Below are 24,584 nucleotides of genomic sequence, written 5' to 3' on the forward strand. Positions count from 1 at the left end.
CATGCGGATGCACATAAAATGCTGTGTTCCCCTCCAGATGCCCCCTGCCACCCCCCTTCCTCCCCTACCCATACAAACACTGCGGCAACTGTGATAGTCATCAAAGTAATTCGTAATGTGCAAATAGTAGTAGAAGTAGTACGTTTATTTATAAGGCGCAGCAAAGTGTCCGCAGCGCCGTACATAGCAAACAAAAAACAAATTACAAGGTGACGTACAGGGTGTGTTGAAAAATACAGTATAAATAGGGGTATAGCTGGTAGAACTAAAATCAGCATCAGTTCAGAAGTAGGTGTCAAAATTGTTGAGGAGACTGAAGATGAAGTAGAGGAAGGGAAGAACAGGACAGGAGCACAGGTGAGGTAAAGAGGTAGGGTGAGTACGTGAGGAAGGAGGACCCTACTCATAAGAGTTAACATACTAAAAATAGGTGGGTGGACGAACGAAAAACAACAGGATAAGTAGGTACGGAGGGGAACGGAGGCAGGATAGGAGGATCAAAAGAGGTTAGGAGGAGGGATAGGCTAGTCGAAAAAAGTGGGTTTTGAGGGAGCGCTAGAAGGAGGTAAGGGAATCAGAAAGCCTGATGGGTGGCGGGAGGTTGTTCCAGTGCAGGGGGGCAGCGCGAGAGAAGTCTTGGACACGGGAGTGGGAGGAGGTGATTAGGTGAGAGGTCAGTCGGCGGTCAGCGATGGAGCGAAGAGGACGGGAGGGAGTGTGGATAGAGATCAGTGAAGAGAGGTAAGGAGCGGTGGAGGAGGAGAGAGCCTTGTAGGTGGTGGTGAGGAGTTTGAAGAGAACTCGGAAAGGAATGGGGAGCCAGTGAAGAGATAGACAGAGGGGGGAGGCGGAGGTAGAGCGGCGGGAGAGGAAGATGATCCTAGCAGCAGCGTTAAGAATGGATTGGAGAGGTGCGAGGCGGGTGAGAGGTAGCCCAGAGAGAAGGATGTTGCAGTAGTCAAGACCGGAGATGACAAGAGAATGAATGAGAATTTTGGTCGCGTCAGTGGAGAGGAATGGTCTGATGCGTGAGATGTTGCGTAGGTGAAAGCGGCAAGACTGTGAGAGAGCACGAATGTGGGGGGTGAAAGAGAGGGAGGAGTCAATGATGACACAGAGGCAGCACGTTTGGTCGGTGGAGGTGATCTCGGTTTCACCAATGCTGATGGAGATAGTGGGAGAAGAGGGGATGTTCGGGGGATGGAAGATTGGAAGTTCAGTTTTAGCCATGTTTAGTTTCAGGAAACGTTGGGTCATCCAGGCTGAGATGGCCGTGAGGCATTCGGAGACCTTGGACAGGAGTGATGGGGATAGGTCGGGGGAGGAGAGATGGATTAGGGTATCATCAGCATAAAGGTGGTAATGAAAACCATAGGAGCTGATGAGGGTGCCCAGAGAGGTGGTGTAGAGGGAGAAGAGGAGAGGGCCAAGGACTGACCCTTGGGGAACACCGACTGGCTGCGGGGTAGTAGGAGAGGAGGAGCTCGGAGTGGAGACGGAGAAGGAGCGATCGGAGAGGTATGAGGTGAACCAGGAGAAGACCGTGCCAGTGATGCCAAAGGAGCGGAGGGTGTTGAGCAGGAGAGGGTGGTCAACAGTGTCAAAGGCAGCCGACAGATCAAGCTGGATGAGGATAGAGAAGAGGCCTTTGGATTTAGCCCAAATATATTCATGTGCAGAGCCGCACCATCAATCCCCATCGTGAATACGCTTGGGACAATCAATATTGAATCAGGACCCAAATTCAGTCTAAGCTGGGGCAAGAACCAGGTCATTCTACTAGGCAATAGCTGTGGGAATAGACGTGCATGGCAATAAATACGGTACATGCCCCGCCTACCCCACAAAGAGCCGTATGTGAAACTGTCCCGCAGGTGTTCGCTACTTTCAGATGAAGGGAGGACATCTGGGTTTTGTTAAAACAAAAATACACCATAATGGTATAATGCAGAAAATGTGTCCCTGACACATGTGCCACTCATGATTCTCTTGTCAAATTAAATACAGCACAGTACAATCTCTACATACATGTTCTACAATATATTTTATTGTAATTATAAAGATGTGTATAGGTAATCCTTCCGAGAAGAACAGATAAGATAAGAAGCAAGATACGTAGGAAGTGCAACTCAACATCAAAGGGCAGCGGTATTCCAGGAAATGCATTAAGAACACACATTACGCACGTCATTGACGCTGTCTAACGCTCAGAGTGGCAGGACGCATAAGGGATAGCAGGTGCGCCATTGCTGATAGAGAAAGACCCTTCGTGGACCTAAAAAATGGCAAGTTTATAGGACTGACCCTAAAGAGGGGCAGAACTGGGGACACTTACAGTGAGTAGAGTTTCCTGCAGCTGCTTAAAAAACGGGGTAGTTACTCAATTATTTCAATTAAGATAAAAAATTTAATAAGTAGATTGGATGATCTTTTACACAAAGTTTAATGAAACATATTAGGAAACATTTATTAAAACTACAATAAAATATAAGTAAAAAATAAAGACACCCACAAAAGTTAATGAATGTTCCTAAGAGACTGTTCCTATGGTACCGCAGTGTATTAAAGGGAATATGAATATAGAAATAGTTACCACCCTTGATAGGGAATGTGCATCGTCTGCTTGCATCCGTGTGGTTGGCCCAATGCTGGTATAATTAACAGTAAGTCCGCCGGAGATGAATTGGCAACAATGGTCTGCAGATGGAGTTGCGGATTTGCCTTTCTCCAAGCTAGGCGTGATATCCAGAGGTGGTAGCTGGTATTAGGTCCTATAGTAGGATACAGTATATATGAGTCCCAAGGGGATGGTTTGGACTGCAACCCGGGTTCTGTGCAAATGGTGGGTGTCCAAGCAGCTCCATGACGTGTTTAACTATGCTCCCCAGCGCTATTCGCGCCGTGGACTGATGGTGTGGCTCTGCACATGCATGTATTTGCGCATGTGGGTGGCTGTTAGAACTAGGGATGAGCTGGTTCGGATCCTAGAGATCCGAACCCCCCGAACTAATCTTATCCGAGACCGGATCCGAGGAGTCCGATGGGTCACACCATTTTTCCGAGTGCAAAACGAGGCCAAAACATCATCATCCTGCATTGGATTCTCGCGAGACCGAATCTCTATAAAAGTCCCGGCTCCGGCGCCATCTTCATTTGGCATGTGAAAAGTCAGACAGCACGGATGTCTCCGTGGTGTCTGCACAGAGGGCAAAGCTATGGGGGACAAACTAACACTTATGTAGGGTACACACCAGGACGACCCGCTCACGATGCACATCGTGAGCGGGTCGTCAGTGTCTCGTCTGACCCGCTCACGGTGACGCGGGGGGGCACGACCCGCTCACAATGTGCACCGTGAGCGGGTCCGATCCGATGGCGACCCGCACCCGGCTGTATGGTCGTCATTGAGATCCTACCTGCAGCAGGTAGGATCTCAATAACGACCGACCGACCCGCGGGACCGCGCATCGGATCGGTATCGGTCCACACCAGGACAGAAAAGGGCCCAATCACCACACAATCTACATCCAATTGGTCGGAATTGGATCTAGATTGAGGGGATCGGGCCCTAGTCGTCCTGGTGTGTACCCAGCATAAGGGGGTACAAACTAATGGGGGAACTAATAAAGGCTGCCTAACTTAATGGGAGCTGCTCAAGGGGGACAACTACAGATCGGGAATCTAAAGGTACAGTACAACTAAGGGGGTGCAGGAACTGTTGTACATCTACTAAGGGGTAACTACTGAGGGGGAACTATACTAAGTGGAAAACTATTAAGAGTACAACTACTAAGGAGGCATTACTAAGGCTACTACTAAGGGGGGCTGTTATATGGGACTGCTGTGGGGGACATCTAAGGGGCTCTCTGAAAAATAATTTTATTTGTTTTTTTTTTTACTACAGGGCTGCCCTGAATCAGTTTAGCTGTGCTGCCCAGTGTCCCGTATCAGTCCAGCTGTGCTGCCCAGTGTCCCGTATCAGTCCAGGGGAGCTGCCCCCATTTTTTTAATTAAAATAAAAAAAGTTTTTGTTTTGTTTTAACTTGCAAGGGGTGTTAAGCGTGCCATATCAGTCCAGCTGTGCTGCCCAGTGTCCCGTATCAGTCCAGGGGTGCCCGCATGTGTGCCGTATAATTCCATGGGTGCCCCCCATGTGTGCCGTATAATTCCATGGGTGCCCCCCATGTGTGCCATATAATTCCATGGGTGCCCCCCTGTGTCCAGTATCAGTCCAGGGGTGCCCGCATGTGTGCCGTATAATTCCATGGGTGCCCCCATGTGTCCAGTATCAGTATCAGTCCAGGGGTGCCCCCACGTGTCCCTTATCAGTCCAGAGGTGCCCGCAAAACCCAAAATGCGAAAAAAAGTGTCTGGTGCACATCCCTAGTCAGAACACCTTCAGTAGCTATCACAGTCGCAGAGGCATTCATATGGGTAAGGGGGCGTGCAGGGGGCAGGAATCAGGGGAACGTCGAGCATTTTATGGGTGTCCACATTAAAACTGTAGGCGCTCCCCTGACATGACATCAGCGCCCGCTCCCTCTTCGGCGGACTCTGCTGGAAATAAAAGTCAGTTCAGACTGACTTATTTTCGAAGGGGGGAGAAATTGGTCGATGGTCGGCAACCCTCCAATGATTTCTCTCCGCTTCAGTCGCATGGAAGGGGATGTGTTTCGTACATAATGTTACCAAGGCGGATTTGGTGTGGCCAGGTGGTGGGCGGCGTTAAGCAGCAAATGACCGCTGCTTAGTGAGCAGTGCTGAATTAGGCCTGTTATTTGTTATCACCTTATGTCTCCCTAAATCTGTCTGTGAAGAATGTACAGTTCTTATTCGGGGACAGTGACATTTTCTTCTGTTATATTTACTCCTGCGTAAAAGTCCCTCAGTGTAATCCTGTCTGTAGAAAGCTGGAACACAGTACAGAGCATGGCTGCACAGTGCGCGATCGGGCGGGCAGACACTCACAGTATCAGAGTCTATGGTTATATATATTTGGAACGGAGCAGTTACTGGAAGCAGCACCAAGCTGTTAATCACAAGCACAATGTTCACAAGTTGTGATAGTTCATGGTCAGTGTGAGTAAACACAAATAATGGCAGCAGTCTTCAAAAGAATCACATCTGCCCCAGACATCTGCCTGACTGATGGGTCTGCTGCGGAGATGCTGGATTCATCCAAAATGGATCAGACTTTAGGACCGGCGGGTCTGTAAGGAGCCTTTGTGGCCCACGGAAAAGTGTTGCGCTTAGCTGAAGAAGATCCAACGTGCCGTTCTTCTGGGTCACAATCTGAAGGAATAATCTGGACGGGTATGGGTCATAGGGGGACAGTAGTTAGGTCGACCTCTATAGGTTGAAAGTCAATGGGTCGACACATAGAGTAGGTTGGCATACATTAGGTCACATGTCATTAGGTCGACACAAGCATTAGGTTGACAAGGAAAAGGTCGTCATTTTTTGGGTGTCGATATAAGTCGATACCTCAGGGCCGGTGCAAGGCACCGGAGCGCCCCAGGCGAGTCGGGGTGAGGGCGCCCCGGTGCCGGGGGGGGGAGGTTGGTACCTGTGTAAAAAAACTTCCGTCCCCGGCGTCCCTGCTGAGTGCTGGTGCGTGCAGGGGTGTCCGTGCCGCCGGGGGAGCCTGCGGCGCTGTTATTGTGTATAAGCTTGTCCCTACAGTGAATAGAAAATAACTAGCGCTTCCCGCGCCGCCGCGCGCATAGCGCTAGTTATTTTCTATTCACTGTAGGGACCCCGCCGGGCGCGACAAGCTTATACACAATAACAGCGCCGCAGGCTCCCCCGACAGCACGGACACCCCTGCACGCACCAGCACTCAGCAGGAAGCCGGGGACGGACTTTTTTTTACACAGGTACCACAGTGCTGGGGGTGAGGGGCAAACTGCCGCCCTCCAGGTGCGGGCGCCCTAGGCAAATGCCTAGAGCTGCCTAGTGGTGGCGCCGGCCCTGCGATACCTCAATTGCACTTACCTGCAGCCAAAACTGGTGATCAGCGATCCAGGAGTGAAATCAATCATCAAATCCTGTGCTCGGATGTGAGGTGTTGCTTTGTAGCATAACTTTACTGCACCAGGCGCACAGGGATCTGAGGACTGCCCATACTAACTGGGTCACTGGTCCCTGCGTACAGGTAAGTATTTTAATTTTTGATTTACACAATTACACATGGCTGACCACAGGGGACAGATCTCTGAACAGCCTTCACTTCCAGCAGGGAAGGCTATGCAGGGCTCAGAGAAGTGGAAGGGAAACCTAGATAACGCTACTTCAAGATAGCATTATTATCACAGGGCTCCCTTACTTATTTTTAGCTAATTTTTATTTTTTTGTATATTTGGGCAGATCGGGTTTCTTACTAGAATTATGTGAAATGCAATCTGGAATGCAAATTTAAGGGTTTAGAGGAAAATTCTGATGATACTAAAAATAATTTGAATATGCCCCTTAATCAGTATTCCCTTTCCTTCTATAACGTGACGGAATATAATATGATGAGTGGCGTGTGTAGCAGCATGTGATTTTTGCAATAAACTCTACTCTGGATCCCATCCAGTCAAAAGAGGGAAATAAGGTCATTTTTCTGCTATCAACCGCACTGTTTATTCCTTTCACACCATGTGGAATACTTTATGCTCAAAGAGAATCCCAGCAATATGCTGCATGACGCTGGTTATGTGGAGGTCAGTTTTGAAGTGCAGGCGCTGCGCACAGTAAAACATTTTCATTTTGCACCATTGTGCCTCCTTCTGATTGGACTGCTCGGTGAACGGTGAACGGTGCTCAGAATACAAAAATAAAAACGCATCTCTTCATTAAAGCCTAGCATTTGGGCAATAGGGGGAGGTTAGGGTTAGGCTGCAGAATGGAGCAGTTAGACTATTGGGGTGGGGGGGAGGTAAGGGTTAGGCTGCAGAGGTGGGTAAGGTTAGTGTTAGGCCGTGGGATAAGATGGTTAGGGTTAGATTGCAAGGGTGGGGGATGATAGGGTTAGGCTGTAGTGGTGGGAAAGGTTAGGGTTAGGCAGCAGGATGGAATGGTTAGGGTTAGATTGCAAGGGTTAGGAAATGTTTAGGGTTAGGCTGTTGGGATAGGGAAGGTTAGGGTTTTGCTGTGGGAGGGGACAGTTATGGTTAGGCTGCAGGAGGGGATGGCTAGGGTTGGACTGTGGGGGTAGGGGCGGGGGGCTTAGAGCTAGGCTGTGGGAGGTAATTGTTAGGCTGGTGGAGAGTTTAGGGTCAGTCTGTGGGATGGGATGGTTATAGTTAGGCTGTGGGGGTGGGAGAGGTTAGAGTTATGCTGGAGGGGTGTAGTTAGAGTTAGGCTGTGCAAGGGAGTTAGGGTTAGGCTTGAGGGGCAGTACCCCACTCCAAAAAGCTAAAAAAACCACAACCACAGGGGACCCCTAGCTAGAGGGGGGCCCAGGGGTAGTGCCCCCCTTAATCTGGCCATGGCTGCAGTGGTGAGGTAAGATTAGGCCAGGAGAGGGAAGGGGTATGTTTGGCTGTGGGAGAGTATGGTTAGTGTTAGGGTGGGTACAAGCAGGGGTATGGAGGGTGTGGGGCCACACCGGGGGTCACCAACTGAGGGGGTGACACCAAGGTGCTGACTCTTTAGTGGCATTTGCCGAGTGCTGCACTGTAACGTTACATGTAGATCCTGACCCCTGTCACAGTGTAGGAGCCTCCCTGCACTCTCACTGGTTTCCAGCGGCAGCCAGGAGGATACCAATGGGGTTCGGCCAATTAAGCTACATGCCCTACCTGTGAGGCCACGCCCTATATTCATGAGGCCACGCCCTTTATTCATGAGGCCACGTCCCATTTTTGGTTAGGGGTGCTGCTGAATGAACACTTAAATGATATTTGGGCCAATTTGTAGATTCCGGGCAAATCGGACATATCGTTAAGTGCGATGTCCAATACTAAAATCTATTGGTAATTTGAACATCTGGATGTAGCTGTCAGCATTCTGAACATCAGCATTCTATGCTCCAGGATGAGGATACCACCCCTTATCTTCCCCCTTATTTCTTCTACCATTTTCGAATACAACTACGTCTAACAAAATCCCTTCTAGAACAAAACCCACTTCTTCATTTTGATAAGGGGCTACCGAGATGCGATAAAACCTGGGTGCGATTAACCCTTTCTAGTAAGTTGTGATGTCACAGGCTAGGGGTGAAAGAACTTTCTGGGCTTCATAGCAACATATTGAAGGGGCCTCTGTCCCGAACCTTATCAAGAGACATCCCTCCGCAGCCCCCCTGTTCATACTGTGCTACATTAGAGTGTCCCCGGTTCATATTATAACACATTACAGTGTCCCCTGTCCATATTATGCGGCATTAGTGTCCCCTGTTCATATTGTGCCACATTAGAATGTCTCCTGTTCATATTATGCCACATTACAGTGTCCCCTGTCCATATTATGCCACATAAGTGTCCCCTGTTCATATTGTGCCCCATTAATGTTTCCATTTCATATTGTGCAACATTAGAGTGTCTCCAGTTCGTATTATGCCACATTACAGTGCCCCCTGTTCATATTGTGCCACATGACAGTGCTGTTCATATTAAGCCAAGTTAGAGTGTTCCCATTTCATATTGTGCCACATTAGAGTGTGTCTGGTTCATATTATGCCACATTACAGTCTCCCCTGTTCATATTGTGCCACATGACAGTGCTTCCTGCTCATATTACACCACATTACAGTGTCCCCTGTTCATGTTGTGCCACATTACAGTACCTCCTGTTCATATTGTGCCACATTAAAGTGTTCACATTTCATATTGTGCCACATTAGAGTGTTCCCATTTCATATTGTGCCACATTAGAGTTTCTCCGGGTCATATTATGACACATTACAGTGCCCCGTTCCTATTGTGCCACTTGACAGTGTCTCCTGTTTATATTGTACCACATTAGTGTCCCCTGTTCATGTTGTGCCACATGACAGTGCCTCTTGTTCATATTGTGCCACATTAGAGTGTTCCCATTTCATATTGTCCCACATTAGAGTGTTCCCATTTCATATTATGCCACATTACAGTGCCCCCTTTTCATACTTTGCCACATCACAGTGTCCCCTGTTCATATCATGTCACATTACAGTGTCCCCTATTCATATTGTGCCACATGACAGTGCATCCTGTTCATATTGTGCCACATTAGAGTGTTCCTATTTCATATTATGCCGCATTACAGTGCCCCCTGTTCCTATTGTGCCACATGACAGATCCTTCTGTTCATATTATGCCACATTACAGTGTCCTCTGTTCATATTGTGCCACATAACAGTGCCCCCTGTTCATATTGTGCCACATTAGAGTGTTCCCATTTCATATTGTGCCACATTAGAGTGGTCCCATTTCATATTGTGCCACATTAGAGTGTCTCCAGTTCATATTATGCCACATCACAGTGTCCCCTGTCCATATTGTGCCACAGCAGTGTTCTCTGTTCATATTGTGCCAAATTACAGTGCCTCCTGTTCATATTGTGCCACATTAGAGTGTCCCCAGTTCACATTATGCCACATTACAGTACCCCTTGTTCATACTGAGCCACATTACAGTGTCCTCCAGTTCAAATTATGCCATGATACACAAATGTCAAACATCCCACTGATCGTGTAATCTACCAATGTTGTTTTGTCATTCTTAGTTTTTTAAGAATGAAAGAAGATGCACATTTTGAGAGAGAAAAATGTTCGGTGCGGTGGAGTCGCCCGGGACCTGGCTCACCAGATGGGCTATTTTCAGCAATTGGGGCAACTGTGTATGAGGACACATTTTGTAGATTATTATGCGATAGAGGTGACACATTGCCTCTATCAATTTACTGCTGTTACATTACTAGGAGACTCAGCATTGCTTCTCGGAGACTTCCAGTCCAGATGGTCTCTCTGTACTTTGACAGCTCGGACAATTTAGCAAAATGAAAACATCATTTATCTCCTACGCGGATACAGTCTCCTTTGATGGAACATTCAACCATTAGGATAAATTTACAGAAATATGCAAACTATGAGATTATGAATGTTAATAGAACTGGACTCAGGGGTCTATGTACCATACCGCCCAACTTTCAGTGGTGGTCTAGCAGGACCCGCACGCCCGAAATTGTGGGGGCGTGGCCTCGCGGTGAGGTGGCCTGGCCTTCAAATTGCATCACTCATGCAAGGCCACAAGTTATAGAGAGAGATAAAGTACCAGCCAATCAACTCCTAACTTTCATGCTACAGAATACTTGTCTACATTGGGTGTATGGGTCATAGCGTCAACTCAATGAAAGTCAACATACATTGGGTCAACCGCTGAAGGCCGACAGGGCTTAGGTCAACACCTGATATAAGTCAACATGACTAAAGTCGCCAGGGTCGGAAGGTTGACAGTCAAAAGGTCGACATGAGTTTTTCACTCATGGACACGCCTAAGACAGGGTTGCCGACCCTCCCGGAATTTCCGGGAGTCTCCCGAAAATCGGGGCTCCCTCCCGGCCCCCCGGAAGGGTGGGCAACCCTCCCGGATTCAGGGGGGACCCCCGCTGTCCCCCGGATCGCGGCATTAAAATGCCTCAATCCTCGGGTCTCAGAGGAGGGGGCGGAGCTAAAATGACACAATCGCGTCATTTTAGCCCCGCCCCCTCCACGGAGATCACCAAATTTGCTGGTTTAACAGCATGGGGGCGGGGCTTAGTGATGCCACGCATAAGCCCCGCCCCCTAAACGGCTACGGAATCTCTCCTCTCCAGGCTTCTCCCGGAGAGGAGAATAAGAAAGTCGGCAACCCTGGCCTAAGAGTAACACATCCCCTCGACTTTATTTTACGCAGCCAAACGAACGGCATCCACTCGCACATGGCCATCGAAGGCACGCCTCTAATGCTGCTTTCAGACCGCAAAACTGGCTTTGACCCTGTATTTGGAAACGTTTCCAAAAACGGGTCTGCCAGGTAAAACCCCTTTCACACCGCATCTCTTAAACGGTATATTACCGTTTCAGTGCGGGTTTTTTGACACTGGCAGACCCGTTTTTGGAAACTTTCCAAAAACAGGGTCAAAGCCAGTCTTCAGCGCACGCCGCCCCCGCCCCCCCTCCCCCGGGGGTTAACACCCCCAAATCCCCCCCACCCCAGGGCTAACAACCCCCCCCCCCCCCCCCCCCGTGCAGCCGGTACCTCCGTTGCGTGATCCGGCACTGCAGTTGGTCGGGGAAGCACTTATGAAAAAAAGCGTCTTTCAGAAAATGGCTGCCCCATAGGAAAATCAGTTTTAAAAAACTGTCTTTCGTATGGGGGCAGCCATTTTCCGAAAGTCACTTTTCTTATAAGAAAAGTGACTTTCGGAAAATGGCTGCCCCCATACGAAAGACAGTTTTTTAAAACAGGTTTTCCTATGGGGCAGCCATTTTCTGAAAGACGCTTTTTTTTCATAAGTGCTTCCGACCATACTGCACTGCCGGGATCCACAACGGAGGTACCGGCTGCACGGGGATTGGGTCGACACGCGCGCGCGGGGGGGTCGACACACGCGCGGGGGGGTCGAGACGCGCGCGGGGCGGCTCCAGTGCTGTGAATATTTAATGAGCGCTCATTAAATATTCACTGCGCTGAATTTAGGACCCAGCTCATTGGCTGGGTCCTAAATACCGTTTCAGACCCGATTTTGATCCCAAAATACAGGGTCTGAAACAGGTAGGACCCTGCATTTTATCCGGTTTGAAAAAACGGTATTTTCAAACCGGTTAATTGGATCTGCACCTTTCAGACCGCACAGATTACCGTTTTAAAACGGTAAAAAAACTGCAATATACCGTTTACAAAGTGCGGTCTGAAAGGGGCATAAGCCACGCAAACCGGTTCGTTCGCATCCAAAGACAACGGGGAGTGGCATTACAATACATGCACGCTAAAGTGTTCACCTGTAACTCAGCCTCTTAGCTCCGGCCGAGCGAATACGCTCTGCGGGTGTTTCACATGCCCCACCACGGATGCGCTCACAAGTCATTAACAACCCATTAACCAATTACCCTCATTTCATGGTGTTTATACAGTAGGTTTCATGAAGATTAAATACCCTCCCGAAATTGAACTGGTAATTAACCGTTATTAACTGTCTCTAGTGTTGTTAATGTTTCACTTCCCAAACTAAATGACAATGTACAGTATGTGTCCCAAAAATGTCTTGAAAATTAATGTGTCACTCATAGTTTTTTATATTTGTGTTTAATTGTTGTGGCTAAACCCTGATGGTGATCCTGGAATGTTTGCATGTTTGTATGAGAGTTGACACATGTCGACTTGTTGTAATTGTGTGTGTGTCTACTATTGGGGCAACATGACAGGCACAGTTGTGTGTTAAGGTTTGATATTTCAAAATGGCACATGAAAGCAACAAATCATACACGTGCATTTGTGGGTAAAACAATGAAATATATAAGAGATATGAATTCAGAGAAGTGTAAATGTTTAAACTGCAAATGTGTGCCTCCGTGTGGCTGCCATGTAGTTAATTGGTTAATGAGAGAAACTTGTATGCCGCATGGGTGTGTATTGTGTGCAGGTGCATGTATTTTAGCAATTGTGCGTGTTTATTGCCCATGCAAATGTCGGACCGAGAAGCGGCTGGCCTGCGAGGCGTGAGACTCACTTTTACTGAACGAATGATTTTGAGCTCGATCAGTCTGAGCGCTCGCACAGTGGAGCAAAGCCACTGCCCAGCACATGTAGCCACCACCCCAGTATACAGCCTGGTTACTGCCCAGTCTTGCCCAGTTTTGTGGCAGCGCCAATCCATATACACACATTATGCCCTGCTCTGCATGAGTTCGTTTGCTAGCGCATTTCTACTCGTAAGGTCGCGAGTGTGCACGGTTGCCCAAACCTGCACATGCGCCTTGCGAATGGTACACATGCACAGTAAACTAAGATATGCTCTGCAAACTAATTTGTGTCAGAGCGAGGCAATCAGAATAAAGCCCTAAATCCGTCCCAACTCCGGTGCCACCAGGTCTTACAGCGACCTAGTCAACAGTACAAACAACACAGAATAACACTAAAAACACCATTAAGGGTTAAACACCCAAATGGCACCAGACAAAGGTAAAGCACTGAACTGCGGCCCTCTCTGATAGCACCAGAGGGGTAACATACAAATGACAGGGCCTAGGATGGTAGACAAGATAAACCAAGAATAGGAAAAAGTAACCAGATCTCCAAATGGAGAACTTATGATCTCGGTATAAGGAACAGCTGGGCTGGATAGGAACTTCCAGGAACAAACAGGAGCCAGTAAGGAGCTGAAAGCAGGCAGGCAGATAGCTCTAAACTGAGGCTATCACCAGTGGGGTGGTGCCACAGTCATTCCTTTAAAAAGGAAAGGATGGCAAATCCCCATGGTGAACCCAGCCCAGCCTAGTTACCCCCAGCTGCACCTGCCATGCAGGCCTGCATACCGCTTGTTGCCCGGAAACCGTTGAGCAGGGGATATTGCCTCTGCCACCATCACCGAGTGGCGTCCTCCATTACCAGGCAAGTGCAGACGTTTCTGACAGAAGCAGCGCCCAGCCACGCGGTCCCCCAGCGTCCCTGGTTGCCGAGCAACCGGACCAGAAGACACCAGCACAGGGGGAGTGAGCAGACAAGAGCCGCTGCTGCCCCAGGACCTGCTGGGCATGCCGCTTGCATGCAACAGATTGCCCTGATAGCAACAAAGCCAGCAAGTAGAATCTAATGGCTTATTTATCCTGGACACTGAACTGATTCAGCTGTCTGACGGTTGCTTTACTTCTCAGGTGCTGTAATAGCAGTGTGCATGTACTGCAATGGTGCTGCAGTTCTGGATGAAGTTTAGGGAAAGCTGCAGCCTGATCGTCAAGCATGCAGGTGTTTATTGGTGGGAAGGGTGCACATTTCAGGCAACAGAGGTATGTCTACCCTGTTACTGTGGAGTGCCGAAGCCAGCGACCTTATCATCAGACACATCCTGTATGGCATCGGGACCAGTGGCATAACATTGGCACTGCAGCAGAAGCAAAAACTTGGTCTCTGCAGATTCCAATGGGTCTGGCCATCCTTTTGGAATCTGCTGAAAATGTCTCTTCAAAAAATAAACCTCCTTAGAGGAGACAGATTCTAGCTGTCGTACGGGACTGATGGCTAGATGCTGGAGGTGGTTTTGGGTAGCAAACATCGCTACCCAGAAGTTTAGGTAAAAAAAAATAAAAACTATAATAATTTATGTCAGATACAGTTTATTTCCACATGAGGATAATGCGGAAAATCCAGCAAGAAAAACAGATCCAGTCCAGGTTTTCTAACTGACGTGATCAGGGTTTGTCTGATTAGCAGCACCTGTGGCTTTGTGATATAACCGTTTCCAGGGCAGGAGGTCATTGTTCCTGTGGAATAGCTGCCCAGGTGATAGGCCGGGGGTGTGGGTTGCGGTAGGTTCCACTGATCAGGACCTGGACATTCTGAGCAACCTTTTGGTTGCACAGATATCCAATGGCCTCTCCGTCTTCTTACAAAAGGCCCCCTTCTGCTGCTTTAACATAACCCCTGAAATCCCCTGCTACCAAAGAAGCAGCACCGATACCACTGGCATCACCTGCGAATCAGGCACCAAGGGCAGAGAGTGTAAATTCTGCCGGATCACTAAGAAATGACAGAACGCAGAGCTGAGCAAACACTTGGGTCCTCCAGGCTGGCTTACAAAATGGCCGCCAGGTGACTCCCAGAGCAAGGAGCAGGGAGGCACCAAGTAATATCAATCTGCCAACAGCATCATTAGAGAGAAAGGGAATCTCTCTATCATTTAATTCTGGAGGGCATTAAAAGGAAAAGTCAAACCTGAATAATGAGAAATAACCTCTACGCTTTGTCTGGGTCCCAGATGAAAAAATAAAAAAACATGAAACAGCCAATTCCAACATCTCTGTTTATTGAGTTAGCTTAATAGGCTCTCGTATCAGCAGACGTTTCCACGCTGCGCTCCTGTCACCGGCAGTGATATTACTGTATTTCACCATCTTCCTTACGCTGTCAGCAGATTGTGAACTTTCTATAGTATACAGTAATATACAGTAACAAGTTAAGACACAAAGGAATGCATAGGTTCCAGTATCCCGCTCTCTCGCTGCTGCCCACCTGCCTACTGTACTCCCGGCTTCCTCGCAGCCTTAGCGCTGTATTATGTCTTGTGGACTGGTCTGGGCTTGTTTCTCCAAGCTAGGAAAGGGAATCCCGCAGGGTGAGGAGGGGAAGGAGAGTGCGAGAGCCATGGGCTGTGGATTAATGTGGGAGTCACAGGATGCAATGGAGAGAGGAATAGAGTTTGATGGATTGATAAAGCAAGGCAGGAAGATTGCAGTCAGGCCAAGGCATACAGAGAGATCTACCATCGCTTATTAATTTCTTTTGTGGTGTGTTTTATGCTCACACATTCAGCCTGCCATATTCATTTGAAGGGATTTATTCACAGAGGAATTTTAATATCTTCCGTGCACAGCATCCTTGCGGGATGAGACGCGCCGATGCAGCTACGGATTCCTTTATTAGGATCCGGAATAACTGTCTAATAACGAGAAGCAAAAAGAGAAAATGGTTCAAAAGTATATTATACATTTTTTATCAATTTGCTCTTCTTCTTTTTTGCATAAAACGTAAAATTAATAGGTTTTGATAAACAACGAAAGTTACCGCTTAATGAATTAATTGAATAATAATATATTATACTTAATAATATTTTATGAATATACAGTAGTTCTGGTTTGACACATTGGGTCAATGTTGTATGAAGTTTAGTGATTATTTGCCAATGCGCCAAAGCCGCACTGCACGGGTGCAACGAATGATCAGCTACAATGCCAGCAAAGTATCTGGGTACTTGTGTATTATCACGGCGCCCCCCATTTCCATTGTAGTGCATTGTATCGGTCGCATCGCATGCGATCGTCCTCCGTCCTTTTCATACCCCCACTATCCACATCGATGTGGAGTTGATCTTATATAGTGTGGCGAGCGCAGCGTGCCCCACGAGGGGACGCGGATTTCTTCACATGTATTCCACTGACCCTTGGGCTCGCTGCACTCGCCATGCTTCGGGCTCGGTGGCTCGCTGCGCTCGCCACACTAGTTAAAATCAACTCCACGCCGACGAGGATAGTGGGGGTATGAAAAGGTCAGAGGACGCTGCGCTCGCCACTCTTCGGGTTGGCGTTGATAGTGGGGTGGCGTTACAATGGGGGTGCATTTAACATAGTAATCACCCATCAGGGTGGCTGTACAATTAAAAATTGGGTCCGGGGGTGCATTTAGCATAGGAATCAGCCCTCAGGGTGGCTGTACAATGTAAAATCTGCTATGATCGCGTCGCATCGCATGCCATTATAATGGCATGCGATGAGACGCGATATTAAAATTGTACAGTCAGCCCTTAAAACCCTCAAATCGGGTCCCATCGCATACCTTAATTAGTGGTATGCGATGCGATGGGCGCCGTGATAATACACAAGTACCAGTATCTGCAAAGTGTATGACAGGCAGCAGTGTATACATAATGGGTGCACACAGCCCCGGGGGTCCAGGAGGCCCAGACCACACACCATGCACCCTGCTTTCCCTCTGAAGTCTCATGTTGGCAGCATCAGTGCTGCATAAACCAGAAACCATTTTCCCTGTGTTTCCACACATGTGCAGTAGGAAAATGCATTGGCGGACATTTTCCTGGAGACCTGTACATGCGTACCAGACTCTGGGACAGAGCTGAGGTCTCTTATACCCCTTTCACATAGAAAACACCCTGCATTTGCTCTATTTGGTGCTCACAGCTACCCGGATTATTGCCGGGTTGTTGATATCATCCGCGGGCGGGGCGGCGATGCATCAGGGCGGGGTAGGAGGCATCGTTGCTCGACCCGCGTAACCCGTTCAGACTGTCCAGCAACCCTTGAATAACACTACTTATATCCTGAGTCAGAATGCCGGGTTGACGGACCCCGGATATTTGACATGGTCCTTTCACAATGATCGTCAACTGTGGTGTGAAAGGGGTATTAGTGACCCTAGTGTCACTAAGGAGGGGTCCCAGGCGGAGACTGCATACTGCCCCTGGTAACAATTAGTAGGTGTTTGGAGAAGGTATCAGGTGGGTTTGGATAACAAACACAGGCGTGTTGGGAAGATATTCTGGGTGTGCCTTGGGGCAGATTTATTAAGCTTGGAGAAGAGATAAACTGGAGATAAAGCGGAGAAAAGGTAAAAGGAGATAAAGCACCAGCCAATCAGCTGTGTTTGAAAAAGACAGTTGGGAGTTGATTGGCTGTGCTTTATCTCCTGTTACCCTTTCTCCGCTTTATCTCCAGTTTATCTCTTCTCCAAGCTTAATAAATCTGCCCCAGGTCTCTTCCTCTGTGGACTCCTTTACAGCTGGAGAGCCCACGGTGTGTCACGGGACCGGCTCTGTGCGTGCGACACCATAGACTCACACAGGAGGCCGACGGAGTGGTGTGCATCTGATGCCTCTGCTTATGTACACAAGCCGAGAGATGCCGGAGGTAGGCATTCCTAAACACAAGGCAGCTTCGGGGTCAGTGATGCCGATCCAGTACCAACCTTTCCCGCTCCCCTGCCCAATTTCGAACCCCACTTCAATACTTACCCCTTCCCCGTTTCTCAAGGTTAGAGGGTGACCTGAACATTGTTGACCTTCTGACCCTGTTGACCGTTTGACCCTGTCGACATATTGCATGTTGACCTTTTGGGGTAGACCTATTGACTGTCTATATAGACACTGTAGAACAGGCATGTCCAAAGTCCAAACTATGGCCCTGCAGCTGTTGAGAAACTACAAGTCCCATCATGCCTTGCCACAGTTTTGCTATTAGGGAATTCTAAAACTATGGCAACGCATGCTGGCAAGGACGCCGACAGGGGGGTGCCAGGGCTACAGCTGTCCCGGGCCCCGGCCTCTGGAGAGACCCGGGCAGCTGCCCATAGTGGCATGGCACCACACCCCCGCACAATGCATCCCCCACCCAGTGCCGGCGGCCAGGCATGCAAAATACACAGTGCAGCCTGCAGAGCGCCGAGCCTAGGATACAGAGGAGCTCGGTGCTCTGCAGGCTGCACTGTGCAGTGAGTGCTCCGAGTCCCGAGTCCCGACATGAAGGAGGGAGAAGGTGCTGCCTGGGAGATGTTGCGCCGCCGCCACCGCTGGTAAGCAATAGTAATTGGGGGGGGGGGGGTAGAGGGAGGCGGGGTGCCGGCGCGCGAGGGTCAGTCCCGGTCCCCAACATTACTAGTGGTGGCCCTGCATGCTGGGATGTATCTACCTAGGTAGATCTATCAACTGGAACCAATCCAAAAGGCACCGCTCAATGGGTCATGTGTGGAAGTAAAGCAAAAAAAGCAGCAACTCTGTGTGTGGCACCAGCCATGTTGCTATGGTAGCAAGGGCCTGATTCAGAGTCAAAATCATTTGATGGTTCGGGAATTGCGTATGGATTTGCATATGGATAGCGATCAGAGATCCAAATGCAATTCACTCGCAGATTTGCACGGGGCGGGGTTCCTTTCGGTCTGGGCAATGGCTATCTACTCTGCAACTTTGCACATCAGCTATCAACTCTGAATCAGACCCAAATACATTCATATTTTTTTCTGTGCAGGGTAAATACTGGCTGCATTGCATGTAGCTCACAAGTGTTACTTATACATTGCAATTTAAATTTCAGTTTGGACACACCCCGCCGAATTCTAATCTGCCCCACCTGCAGTGAAAAATGGCTTTGGTGGTTATTCAGACCTGATCACACAGCTGCTGATATGTAGAGCCCTGTAAAGCTTGGAAAGATAATGCAGGCATGCGCTGCAAATCGTATCGCCCCTGCTCACCATGTAAGGATTCCCCAGTGTGTGCATAGCCCAGGACTTACTCAGTCGCTGTGATAGAATCAGGCTGATTGGGGCGGAGCTGACATCACATGACTTCCCCTCACACACCTGGCCATGCCAGCGTATTACCTGACACTCCCAGATAACAGCCGCTCACCATGTAATGATTCCCCAGTGTGTGCAGTCTGTGTGTATCCCAGGACTTACTCAGCGGCTGTAATAGAATCAGGCTGATCGGGGGAGGAGCTGATGTCACATGACTTCCCCTCACACACCTGGCCACGCCTGCGTATTACCTGACACTCCCAGATAACAGCCGCTCACCATGTAATGATTCCCCAGTGTGTGCAGTGTGTGCGTAGCCCAGGACTTACTCAGCCGCTGTGATAGAATCAGGCTGATTGGGGGCGGAACTGATGTCACATGACTTCCCCTCACACACCTGGCCACGCCTGCGTATTACCTGACACTCCCAGATAACAGCCGCTCACCATGTAATGATTCCCCGGTGTGTGCAGTCTGTGCATAGCCCAGGACTTACTCAGCGGCTGTGATAGAATCAGGCTGATTGGGGACGGAACTGATGTCACATGACTTCCCCTCACACACCTGGCCACGCCTGCGTATTACCTGACACTCCCAGATAACCGCCACTCACCATGTAATGATTCCCCAGTCTGTGTAGTCTGTGCGTAGCCCAGGACTTACTCAGCGGCTGTGATAGAATCAGGCTGATCGGGGGCGGAGCTGATGTCACATGACTTCCCCTCACACACCTGGCCACACCTGCGTATTACCTGACACTCCCAGATAACAGACGCTCACCATGTAATGATTCCCCAGTGTGTGCAGTGTGTGCGTAGCCCAGGACTTACTCAGCCGCTGTGATAGAATCAGGCTGATCGGGGGCGGAGCTGACATCACATGACTTCCCCACATACACCTTTCCACGCCTGTGTATTACCTGACACTCCCAGATAACAGCCGCTCACCATGTAATGATTCCCCGGTGTGTGCAGTCTGTGCATAGCCCAGGACTTACTCAGCGGCTGTGATAGAATCAGGCTGATCGGGGGCGGAGCTGACATCACATGATTTCCCCTCACACACCTGGCCATGGCAGCGTATTACCTGACACTCCCAGATAACAGCCGCTCACCATGTAATGATTCCCCAGTGTGTGCAGTGTGTGCGTAGCCCAGGACTTACTCAGCGGCTGTGATAGAATCAGGATGATCGGGGGCGGAGCTGACATCACATGACTTCCCCTCACACACCTGGCCACGCCTGCGTATTACCTGACACTCCCAGATAACAGCCGCTCACCATGTAGTGATTCCCCAGTGTGTGCATAGCCCAGGACTTACTCAGCCGCTGTGATAGAATCAGGCTGATTGGGGTCGGTACTGATGTCACATGACTTCCCCTCACACACCTGGCCACACCTGCGTATTACCTGACACTCCCAGATAACAGCCGCTCACCATATAATGATTCCCCAGTGTGTGCAGTGCGTGCATAGCCCAGGACTTACTCAGCGACTGTGATAGAATCAGGCTGATCGGGGGCGGAGCTGACGTCACATGACTTCCCCTCACACACCTGGCCACGCCTGCGTATTTCCTGACACTCCCAGATAACAGCCGCTCACCATGTAATGATTCCCTAGTGTGTGCAGTGTGTGTAGCCCAGGACTTACTCAGCGGCTGTGATAGAATCAGGCTGATTGGGGGCGGAGCTAACATCACATAACTTCCCCTCACACACCTGGCCACGCCTGTGTATTACCTGACACTCCCAGATAACAGCCGCTCACCATGTAGTGATTCCCCAGTGTGTGCAGTGTGTGCGTAGCCCAGGACTTACTCAGCGGCTGCGATAGAATCAGGCTGATCGGGGGTGGAGCTAATGTCACATGACTTCCCCTCATACACCTGGCCACGCCTGCTTATTACCTGACACTCCCAGATAACAGCCGCTCACCATGTAATGATTCCCCAGTGTGTGCAGTGTGTGCGTAGCCCAGGACTTTCTCAGCGGCTGTGATAGAATCAGGCTGATTGGGGGCGGAGCTGATGTCACATGACTTCCCCTCACACACCTGGCCACACAGGCATATTACCTGACACTCCCAGATAACAGCCGCTCACCATGTAGTGATTCCCCAGTGTGTGCAGTGTGTGCGTAGCCCAGGACTTTCTCAGCGGCTGTGATAGAATCAGGCTGATTGGGGGCGGAGCTGATGTCACATGACTTCCCCTCACACACCTGGCCACACAGGCATATTACCTGACACTGCCAGATAACAGACGCTCACCATGTAATGATTCCCCAGTGTGTGCAGTCTGTGTGTAGCCCAGGTCTTACTCAGCGGCTGTGATAGAATCAGGCTGATCGGGGGCGGAGCTGACATCACATGACTTCCCCTCACACACCTGGCCACTCCTAGATTATCCCTGACACACCCAGATAACAGCCGCTCACCATGTAATGATTCCCCAGTGTGTGCGTAGCCCAGGACTTACTCAGAGGCTGTGATAGAATCAGGCTGATCGGGGGCAGACCTGACATCACATGACTTCCCCTCACACACCTGGCCACGCCTGCGTATTACCTGACACTCCCAGATAACAGCCGCTCACCATGTAATGATTCCCCAGTGTGTGCAGTCTGTGCGTAGCCCACGACTTACTCAGTGGCTGTGATAGAATCAGGCTGATTGGGGGGTGGAGCTGACATCACATGACTTCCCCTCACACAATTGGCCACGCCTGCGTATTACCTTACACTCCCAGATAACAGCCGCTCACCATGTAATGATTCCCCAGTGTGTGCAGTGTGTGCGTAGCCCAGGACTTACTCAGCGGCTGTGATAGAATCAGGCTGATCGGGGGCGGAGCTGATGTCACATGACAGTCTGTGCGGACCCAGGACTTACTCACCCGGTGCGATAGAAAGAGGCGTAAGCCCAGCGATTACAAATATGCTGGATTTAATCTCAGGGTGGCCTTGCGCATGCGTACTACGTGCCATACACATGCAGTTGATCGATTATCGCCAGGCCTGCAAATTCGCAGCTGTGCGATCAGGTCTGAATAACCCCCTTTTCCAGTCGCTTGCTTTTTTTGTTTTGATGCAAATCTGCATGAGGCCCAATGAACATATCGCACCAAGGGGCTGAATTGGGAGAAAATCAACAAAAACAGGTAACTTTATACTGGAATGAACAATGTCGCAATGAAGTGAAAGCTAATGCATTTATTTATTGCATGCAGAGTAAATACTGACTGTTTTTGCATGTAGTCCACAAATGACAACTGGGGAACACTCAGTGTTTTGTGGGCCCTGATTCTGATCCATACACTCCCCTGCCGCTCACACAGGGAAGCAATGGTTTGGGACAGTGCATACACATACACATGTATCTGCATGTGCAGGCACCGTTTGCGAGTGGGAAATGTGAATTGATTATTCACCGGCCTGTTCGAAAAGAGCAGTGACGGGCGTGGGGTTGGCGGCAAGGGGTTGTGCCCATGGAAATGCCCATCATTTACTGGGTGTCCCTATGGAAACGCTGGGCGTTCCCTTGCTAATGCAGCTGTGACGTGGGTGTGGGTGGCGGGCACATGTCCAAGGGGCACATTTATCAAGATCGCATTTACAATGCGATCTGGGCGGAATATTACCACCCAGGATCGCATTGTACTGTCTTCCAGACTGCTGCAGAGTAGCTGCAACCGCAGGCTCTTGCAATCCCCCCCCCCCTTCCCCCGACCCGCTAACGGGAATCTGCGGCCCATGGGAGGGACCAGTGGCAGATTCAGGGGGGGGGGGGCACCCGGGCACGTGCCCCCTGTCATTTATTTTGTAGCTGAGGACCAGGGCTTTCCAACGAGCCCAGCCCCGTGTCTCTAGCCCCCTGGGAACCGGAGATATCGCCTGGCAAACCTGTAACGTTTTTTCCCCATAGGATAATATGGGACCCGTCAATTCCGACCCCCACCCGGTTCCGACGGCTGCCAGTTCCCGCCCTGGCATCACAGAAGCTTGTGGTTGATTTCATTCAATTCCAAATCGCTAGGCCTTCAATATGATACCAGGCTGGTCCATTTCGGTCAATCGGTTCCAGAGATATTACGTGTAAACCGATTTTTTTATTTTTGAAATGTAATTTCATGGCTGTTCATGTTCTTTGAGGGTAGATTACTCTGGAAGCAAACGTTCCAGTTTCACTGGACCAAAATCATTCAAAGCCCACTCAAAAGTTCTTCAATATAATACTTGTCTCATGTAAATGGGTCAGTTGGAAGATATAGCCGGTTAAATAAGATAACTGGTTAAAGGGGGGAGGGGTGGTTTTCTCTCCCCCTCACACCAGAAAATGCAGGGACTAGGCTGGTGTAAAAGGGGCCAACCTGGGAATGCATTTTCTGGTGTGAAAGGGGTATTATTTCAAATAGCCGGTACCTGCAGTGCTCTGAATACAGCCAGGCTCTGCCACTGTCAGTGGCTATCACTTCTGCCTGGCGGCGGCTATCCCCCATTTACCACGAGCATGTATTCCCCCTTGGCAATGAGCATGTAATCCCACATGGCAATGAGCATGGAACCTCTGGCAATGAGCATGTAGAGAAGCAGCATTTATGTAGCATAATTTTTAATAGGCATTATGGTGTTTGGCATAACACATAATGGACATAATGGCGTGTAACTTAACGTGTAATGGACATTATGGTGTAAATGTTTAATGCGAGCCTTTGGTGGACAATGTCCCTGTTTATGAAGTGTATTGTGAATTTTGGCTTAATCTGTGTGGCATTATGTGAATTCTGGCTCAATCCATGTGGCATTATGTGAATTTTGGCTCAATCCATGTGGCATTATGGGAATTTTGGCTCAATCCATGTGGCATTATGTGAATTTTTTCCCAATCCGTGTGGCATTATGTGAATTTTGGCTCAATCCGTGTGGCATTATGTGAATTTTGGCTCAATCCGTGTGGCATTATGTGAATTTTGGATCAATCTGTGTGGTATTATGTGAATTTTGGCTCAATCCATGTGGCATTATGTGAATTTTGGCTCAATCCATGTGGCATTTTATGCATTTGGCTCAATCCATGTGGCATTATGTGAATTTTGACACAATCCATGTGGCATTATTTGAATTTTGGCTCAATCCATGTGGCATTATGTCAATTTTGGCTCATTCCATTTGGCATCATGTGTAAGGGGCAACTATAATGGGGTCTAGTATTTTGTTGCATAATGTGTAGAAGTTGTATATGGTGTTGACACGCCCCCTGTTGAGTGGCCACACACCCTTTTCCGGAGCGCGCCTTTGGCGCACGCACAACTACATCCTTCACTTTTGTCGCCATGGTGGGACTGCATACTTTAAATGCCAGGGCCTATTTTTAATTCTATTCCCACCCTCTCCTGCCTCTCTCTTAGCATGTACACTGGCACCACTAACACCGCCCCTCCCCCACCCAAACCCTTTTTTATCATGGTGCCCCCCCTGTCATTTTATCCTGGATCCGCCCCTGGGAGGGACGTAGGATAATGTCCAATTAGCGGGACTGTGCCGCTGGATTTGGGACAGTTGGGAGGTATCCTTATTGTACAAACAGCCCCTGTTACAGACATTGCTATTATTAGGGTTCAG

The sequence above is a fragment of the Crinia signifera genome, chromosome 11 (genome assembly GCF_055691185.1).
Source record: "Crinia signifera chromosome 11, ASM5569118v1, whole genome shotgun sequence".
In the NCBI taxonomy this organism is placed as follows: Eukaryota; Metazoa; Chordata; class Amphibia; order Anura; family Myobatrachidae; genus Crinia; species Crinia signifera.